This window comes from Zingiber officinale, chromosome 1A (assembly GCF_018446385.1).
Source record: "Zingiber officinale cultivar Zhangliang chromosome 1A, Zo_v1.1, whole genome shotgun sequence".
NCBI classification, from domain to species: Eukaryota; Viridiplantae; Streptophyta; class Magnoliopsida; order Zingiberales; family Zingiberaceae; genus Zingiber; species Zingiber officinale.
The window spans coordinates 28,254,973-28,263,957 of NC_055987.1; positions in this window are offsets into that span (position 1 = coordinate 28,254,973).

Consider the following 8,985-nt stretch of genomic DNA (forward strand, 5'->3'; position numbering starts at 1 on the left):
CAGTTTTCTTACAAGTAGAAGAAGAAGAATTGTAGTGGATGTGCCAATGAAAGTTTCAGATGTAAAAAATTATGTACCTCATCAACAGAGAAGACCTCCTTTTTTTATACCACCTCTCACGATCTCCGTGACTATGAGGTGGCATCATGCGTTAGAGTTTGTTAGGTAGTTCTCTGAAGAGCTTCCAAGGAATCTTTTTTGTACCCATATATGTACCTTTCTTATCGTTTATAACTAAAAAATTTTTTGAAGTCATTGGAGGGAGATTTCGTTATAGATGAATCATCAATGAGAAACCAGATAGACATATGAAGGAGTTTCCAAAGGAATATTCCTCAAACGACTATGTCAGGTTGTTAAAATGTTGTCAGTTGTTTATCTCCTGAATATATCTCGGTCGGTCCGGAAGGTTGGCCGTATTACTTGTCATTGTATCAATTTTCCATGTTATATGTTAAATACTACAAGGATCTATTTTAATATAGTGCCTACAGTGTGCCAAAGCTTCATTCAAGAAATCACATCGTAGATTATGCATGTTAGAGCTTTATTTTAGAGATAAGATGACATTAAGTAATTAAAATATGGTCTACCTATAACTGACCGAGTGGATATGCTGAGTTTCCTAAGAATTAGTATCTTTAAGCCAACTCGGTCTTTACCCAGTTGGGTGTATAAGGGAAGCCTTGTGTTCGACCGGTCTTCATCGAGCCAATTTTAAATTAAGAGTTTTACAAGACCTTGTATCTCTAAGTCCATCTAGCTTTACCCAACCAATTGTATATTAAGAACTATATATAAGGTTAAGTATCTCAGGGCCCACTCGAGCTTTTCCCGATCTGGTGTTCACAGAGAACTTTAAGATTTGTTCAGCCTCTTTCCGACCGACTATATATTAAAAGATATATATAAGGTTAAGTATCTCTGGGCCTGCCTGGGCTTTTCTCGGCCGAGTGTTCATAGAGAATTTTTATGTTCGTTCGGCCACTATCTGACCGATGGTATATTAAGAGATATATATAAGGTTAAGTATCTCTGGGCCCGCCCAAGCTTTGCCCAACCAGCCCTTTGCCCAACTTCGCTTTCCATAACTTTGGCTGGCCATTAACTAACCAAACACCCTACCTTTTTATTTTCATAGTAAAACCCTAAAATCATTATATTCAACCAAGTTCACACCCAGTTGTCCTTGTCAGGACGTTCTGCTGTAGAGTCGCATGGGCAAGATATGTGAATTTTTAGGCTGGACAATCAACAGAACCAGGTATGAAATATTCATCCATTTTATCTTTGACCACCACATCATCTTGACTTTAACTACTACGTCATCTTCTGGATCCGCTCGTTATGACTCGTATCACTTGTCTCCTCTTCAAGTCTAGTTGAAGGAGGCGTAGTTGACTGACTGGACTCGAGTTTTAGTCTCGCTCGTTCCCCTTATATACTTAGTGATTTTCAAGTTTTATGTTTTTGATCGTGCTTCTAGGCACTTGATGATCTTTTCAAAAAGCTATCCGCTTAATGCTAAAGCTAGCATAGAGAACACGTGAAAAGGCATTTTTGACTACAAAATATGTCAATTATCGCGTCCCTCATAAATGCCCATTTATGGGTAAATGCCACGTGTCCCCGATACTCATTCTTTGTGACGTTTGTTGACATCTACTGTTTTGTATGACATAATGTCACATTCGACATTGTAAATCAATGATCGTCATTATATGAGCCATTTTAATCTAACGGTGGCAACTAAATTCCTCCTTATAAAACCCTAGACCTTATGCATTCTCCGGACTTTGTCTTTCATCTTCTTCAATCTCTCCTTCTGGCAATCTCTTTTCCCCTCGGCTTTCTTCTACTCTTAACCTTATGCCCAGTAAGTCGCTGATCTTTTGTCTTCTTTTTATTCTACCATATCTCAGGAATCTTTCGCTCCCTGGTATACTCTTAACTCTTCAAAGTTCGATGCCTCTGATAGGGCCTATTTCTATTCTAGATATGAAATTCCTCCCAATTACCGCATTCGTCTTCCTTCCTTGGATGAGCGTCCTCATCTTCCTCCTGATAATTGTTGGGACTTTCGAGCCGCAAAAACCGCTTTTTGCGTTGTGGAAACCTCGAAGTCTTGCCACGGATCCGTGCGAAGATAAATAAAATTCATGTACATGTTTGTTTATCCTAGATCTACCTTAGATCTACATGATAAGAGTGTTACCCTTGTCGCGATGCCCTTCGCTTATCCCGCTTGTCCAAACGGTTACCGGATCTCGTAGAGTATCAAGTGTACACTCCTCTACATGTATCCACACGGATAAAAGGTGGAGAAAAACCACTTAGAGTGTGCTAGCACCCTTGAATGGTTTCGGCAATGGAGGAGAGGGAGAGAACAAGAGAAGAGAGGAGGAAGAAGAAGAAGTTACAACAAGCACAAATTCTTGCACTAATGTGGCCGACCACATAAAGGAGGGTTTTAAACCTCCATGTAATACCAACAGTCATGGCTCTTGGCCTTCCTCATGAGGTGGCACACTATGATGTAGCCTTGATGATGTGGAACACCATCATTGGCCGGCCCCATGCCAAGTCACACTGAGGTGCCATTTGGTCAAATCAAACTTGACCCTTCATCTCCCCTCTCAAGTCAAGTCAAACTTGACCTTTTTATCTCCCATGGTTGATCAAATCTAACCATTGATTCAAATCAATTTAATTTAATGAATCTCTATTCATTGGTTTAAATTGACTCAATGAATCATAATCTAAATTAGACTCATTCTACACATGAATCAAATTGAGTCCAATTCAATTAGTCTAATTTGGATTACTCTTAATCCAATTTGGTTCATCACATGAACCTAATCCTCTTGGTCCATCATATGAACCTAATCTCCATCTAATTGCCCTTTGTGTGTGACCCTATAGGTTCTTATAACGTTGGCAATGCTCCTAAACCCATTTAGAAACATAAGTAATGAGAGGTATCTAGCAACACATCATTACTACCCAAGTTACAAGAATGTTGAGATCCAACATCACCTTTATGACTACTAATTGTGACTCTCACAATATGTGACAATGTCCTTCTATCCTTGACATCTAAATTGATCAATTGAGGCATAGACCGTGTCATCCTCTAATCAATTTATGTCTTGAACTCCAAGTAGACTCACTCTAATCAAATGAGCTCAATATCTCATATTGACTCATTTGGGCATGGTCATGCACTTAGTGGTCTCACTCTATCAAGAATCATGATGTCATTCCCATCATATAGGAGGGATAGATCTCATCTACATCACTCACATCCCTCCGCATAATTTGTTACATACCCACTAGTCACCTTTATAGTCCACCCATTTACAGGTGACGTTTGACGAAGCTAAAGTGTGCAACTCCATATGTAGGGAACCATGGTGACTTCATGTCCAACGACTGATAGTCATACTAATAGTCACATGAGAAAGTATATGACACTCATATAATGATCCATGATACTTTCTCATGGCGGGTCATTCAGTATACATTCTCCAATGCATACCCATGTGTCAACTTGATATCTCTATATCCATGACTTGTGAGATCAAGTTACGAGTTGACCTACATGCTAGTCTCATCGTATTAATATTGTCCCTGAATGTTAATACTTGACTAGGAATGATTAAGAGTAGTGTTCTCTATATCATCTTATTATCGATTCAACCAATCGATTGATATAAATAAGAACCTTCTACTCAAGGACGTTATTATACTTAGTTATTTGGTACCAAAACAAGTAAGTATAATAACCATAAAGAAATGCCTTTATAAATATATAGGAATATGATACATCGAGTCCATACAACAATCATCACATGATTGGCTCTAGGGCTCTCACTAACAATAATCATGTGACTTTCTTCTCCAATTAGTTAGTGGCTGAGTTACGTTTTCTCGTTCACCTATTTTTATCATAAGTAAGTTAGTATTTCTGCATCCCACTATAACAATTTATGCCGAATCCATTCCGTTATATATGTGGGATATTCATGTTATTTCACCTGTTTGGAATTCCTACTACTTTCTTATCCTAAAAAAATCAGAATTTAGGATTTTTATTCCAATTCCAACCGAAAGCAGACTTCTTCGAACACATGTCGTCTTCGAATAAGGGTTACAAATCCCATTTCTTCTTCATAGAAATACCTAATTCTATCACTTGGCCTGCTGCTTAGCGCATTCTTTTCTCCTCTTCCTGGTCCTACAAGATTGAAAAAGGATCTTGTCTTTACTACTTATCTCCCCAAATTAATACATCTACATTTTAGAATTCAGGAATGGTTACAAGAGGGCTTCTTATATCTTTTTGGTTTAAGCCTCATTCAAAAGAAACTACCATGTCCCTTTGGTAAGCTTTGCTAAGTTTGATGCTTACACTTTCTCTAACTAAGGTATCTTTTATTTTATGCAGTGGATTCTATTCTATTATCCTTGATCAATGAATCAATCGATCTAAAAAAGGCTAAGCTATGTGCCAAGGAAAATAAATTATAGGCCAAGCGGGGTTTACTGTTACGCAACCGCAAGTGTACGGTTTCATCGTCAGTAATTAAAATATTGAATCCACAGGGACTGTTGATTAAACACTAGAGATGTCACAAGGTAAGTTATCTAGATGGTCGAAAGCTGGCTCTGGCATTTGCAAACTAACGAGGGTGATTGAAAAGGGAAAGACAAGGATGAGAGGAAGAGAAAGAACTAATCTTGGGTGGAATGAGCTTCGAGAGATGGATTCTAGGATTTCGGTTTCATTGTAATACTAGGAGATACTACAAAAATTGCTTAGTTTCTACCCTCTATGTCCATGCTCTTGTACGAAGTTAGATTGTTTGATATCCCTAAGTATTGAATAGAAACGATCCCTATGAAATCCTGTAACGGTTAACCCCCCCTGTCATGAGGTGGCCTCGGTAGATCACAGGGATACACATCTAGTAAATAACAATAAGGATATGGGTTACCTATCTCCTTATGGAGGAATTGCCTCTCCTTTTAAGAGAATGTCCTAGACATCCGTGAACGAGTTACCCTTGTCACTAGGGCCCCTCGGGTATACGATCTAGAGCACTCTCATTACGAGAGCAGCAGTTCCTAAGGGATTGTTTCTCCTTTTGAGGGAACGTCTTAGGCGTCCGGAAAGGGTTACCCTGTCACTAGGGTACCTTGGTCAATACGCTCTAAGGTATCTCCTTTGCGGGATCAACAATCCTCCACATCAAGCAATCAAAGCATAGAAACGTAAACATGACACACACGCAACTCATCAAGCACGAACAAGGCATCAATAGGTCATTAAATAGAAACAAGGCAAATCTACATAGTTCTACATCTCCATCATATTACAAATACTTCCTAATCCTAGAACAGGATGTCTACTCCATTGTGGGGGAAGAACAACCCCAAAACATAAAGAAGAACATACTTACAACCCTTGATATGAGAAGGAAGGGAAGAAGCGATGCTTGCCAAGGTTTTCGATGTCTTGGAGATGCCCCCTTGCTCTGGAGATGGACGGAACGTCGAGGGACAGCGGTAGATGAAGTTCTAGGGTTTCCCCCGAAGGAGAAAACCCTTTCCCCAGGAGAGGGACGATGTCCCCGTACCAAAGATGATCAAAGAATAGGGTTCTTGACCCTTTTATACCTCCTCCACATTGCCCAGGAAAACCAGGATTACAGGCGTACGGTAAACCAGGTTTTTCACCCATTAAACCAGGTTTTCTCGTGATTCCCCTGAATCAAAGTTGTATCCCTTGAAATTATCTTCAATATGATAATCAGATCGAGCCTTGGCTCAAACCGAGCTGAAAGTTATGGCGGTTCGAAGTTTGGTCTGCAGTCTGGGCGGAGGTCCAGTTGAACCCGTGGCTGGGAGGTACAGCCGTGCCATTTAGCATGGGAAAACAATTCTTTCTCTCTGTTGTATCTGAAGCAAAGTTGTAGATCCTGAAGTTAGTTATGTTTCAGTATAAAGAATAGCCTGAAACTCCAACGGAGCACAAAGTTATGGCCGAATTATGATCGGTCTGCAATCTGCCCAGAATTCAGCATAGCTCTGTTTTGGCGTGGCACAGCCCATGTCCTTAGTTGCACGACCGTGTGGAATCCACACGGCCTCACACGGCTTCCTCTTGGGTTGAGTCACACGGCCGTGTGGGGTCACACAGTCGTGGCCTTCTTCGTCTCTGCCGAGGTCACACGACCATGTGGATTCACACGGCCGTGACCTTCCTCGCCACTGGAATGTTGGCATGGCAGTGCCATTTGGCATGGTCGTGTGCTGCTTGGCCTCGAGATGATTGGCACGGTCGTGCGGGTTTGCACGGCCATGCAAGGATTTGCTTTTGCTTCGACCGCACGACCGTGCAAGAGTTGCACGGCCGTGCACCATTCTGCCTCTGTTTGTCCACACGGTCGTGCGAGGTTGCACGGCCGTGTTCTCTTCCTCGTTCCGGTGCGTCGACAATTGTTGTCTTTGCTCCAAAAGTCATCCCTGTCAACACAAAACCAAAGAAAGAGCAGATCTCCGAACAAAAGAGTATTTATGATGAACATATGAATAAAGAGATGATTATGTAAAGAATATGTACGCATAAAGTAAGTGAATGTGCATTAAAACATGCATAAATGATCATACTATTTACGCACATCACACCTCCAGACTTGATTAAACCTTTGCTTGTCCTCAAGCAAAACCCGCAATCTAGATTCATGTGGTTAGATAGTGCATCATAATCTCTAGCAAGTCAATTTAATTCTATCAAATGATTTCATTGGTGAGCAAGATACAAAAGTAGTTTAAGTATGACCTAAGTAGTAGTCCTCCGTGCTCAGTGCAAAAGTGGCCTAAATTTATCAAGTTTCAATCCCTAAGTCTAGTCAACTTGTCATAAAATTGTGTTCCTTATGCTTCCGGCGATAGGCACTTACCTGCCACACACAAGGTTCGTTCCCCTCAAAAATACTATGCATTGTCTACACAAGGTCTCAAAAGAATACTCAGTATCAAGAGAAACATAACATTCATTTCCCCAGTAACCTAACTCGGTCTCAAAGAGGTGAATTGCTAGTTTCCACTCAAGACAACAATTTTTTTATCCCTTATTTTTTTCATTTAATTTTTTTTTGAATGTTTGCAAAGTACTAAACTTGAACAAACTTTCATTTTTTTTTTGGATTAATTTTTTTCCAAATGAGCTTACATGATCTGAGTTTATCCAGTAACCAAAATGTAGTTGAGAGGTCACCATAGAAACACAAGTACTAGTCCAATTCTATGAATCATGACTTTTTAGAGTTATCAACCATCAAAAATAGGCATAGTGTATAGAGATCCTAAAACAAGGTCAATACTTAAAATCTTATAGTAAAAATATTGCTAACTTCATGCTGTCAAAGATAGAAAAAGATAGATCACTAAACATACTAGCACCATAAGTAATACATAAACCACATAAAATCTAGAGTAGATGTGCTAGTATTTTGCATTAAGGAACAAACAATCATAATATGATGTAGGATGCAACTACTAAGCAAAAAGAAATAAGCAAAAACTGAACTAAACTAAATGCATCTAATGCATCCCCCCAAACTTAAACTTTTCATTGCCCCAATGAAAACTAAAAACAATGTGAAGGAGATTTATGAAGTTTAGAGAAGTTACCAAGTGATGGGCTCCAAATGGTTGACATTCATATTTTAAAAATACTCCTCTATCCAATGCTCACATTCCTCCACAACTTTGAATTCTAATAAGATAGGCAAGAAAAATTAAGTAAAAAGTATGATTTATTATCAATGAAGTAAAAAAGAAACTAAAAAGAAAACAAGGAAAATGAACTTTGGTTGCCTCCTAAGAAGTGTTTGTTTAAGGTCATTAGCTCGACCACCTCATTAGATTCATCGAAATCTCGTTCTTGGAGGGGTAAGATATTTTATCACCCTCTTACCAAGAGCTCTTATTATGGAAGGAGCTTTCATTAAAGAGTGAAGAATCGCCCTCTCCATCTTCGTCTTCTTTAAAGTTCTTTCAGGTGGTCGAAGACGGTTCAGATCAAGCTTCCAATTACAGGCCCCATGAAAATCTGCACACCCAAAAGAAAAACATACCTCTCCCAAGCATGCTATATTAGATAGAACTAGAACCTTATTAAGATAAACTGAGTATGTATCAAAAATTGAATCACTTCCAATAAAATCAATTATAGGTACCTCTATAAAGTTTTCCAAAGGATCGCTAGAAATACTAACCTTGCATTGTTGAGATATACCTGAAAGTTCTAAACATGTGGATGTGACTTCTTCAAAATTAAGCACTGGTTCTAGCTCTGACTCAAGTGGTGGTGCTCCTGAAATGGTGATTCTCGGGGCTTTGCTTCCATTGCACAAGTCCCTGCACATTTATCATCAACCAATTCCATTCTTTCAACTTCCATAGTGTCAATTGGTTGTGCGACCAAGAGAGGTGATCCCTGGGACATTTCTTCCATAGTACATGCCCCTACACTTTTATCCACCACATCATCATCATAAGTGGGGAAGAGTCTACTAACACTAATATCATCAGTAGAAGGATTAACAGCTTTATTAGAAATTTGTAGTACTAGTCGTAAAGCTAGGATCCCCCGTTGTACCATTATCTCTTCAGAATCTTGTGTTGTGGTCTTCATCTGACTAGGAGTAGGAGTATTTGAGTCTTGGGAGTCCTCCCAGTCAGTCAGCTCATCTGGTAGTGAATAATGTGGTCCATCTGATGATGAGTCATCCTGACACTCTGATTGATTATGATTTACTTGAGAGATATGCTCAACATTTTGTATGCAATTGTAGTCCAAATTTTGATGGTCCATCCTAAATTGATTGTAATGTTGAGGTGGGTCAGAGATCTCCTGCTGGAATAGTGACTGCTCACTCTGCTCTGGAATTAGCTGGGGTTGAAGGTTCTGAATTT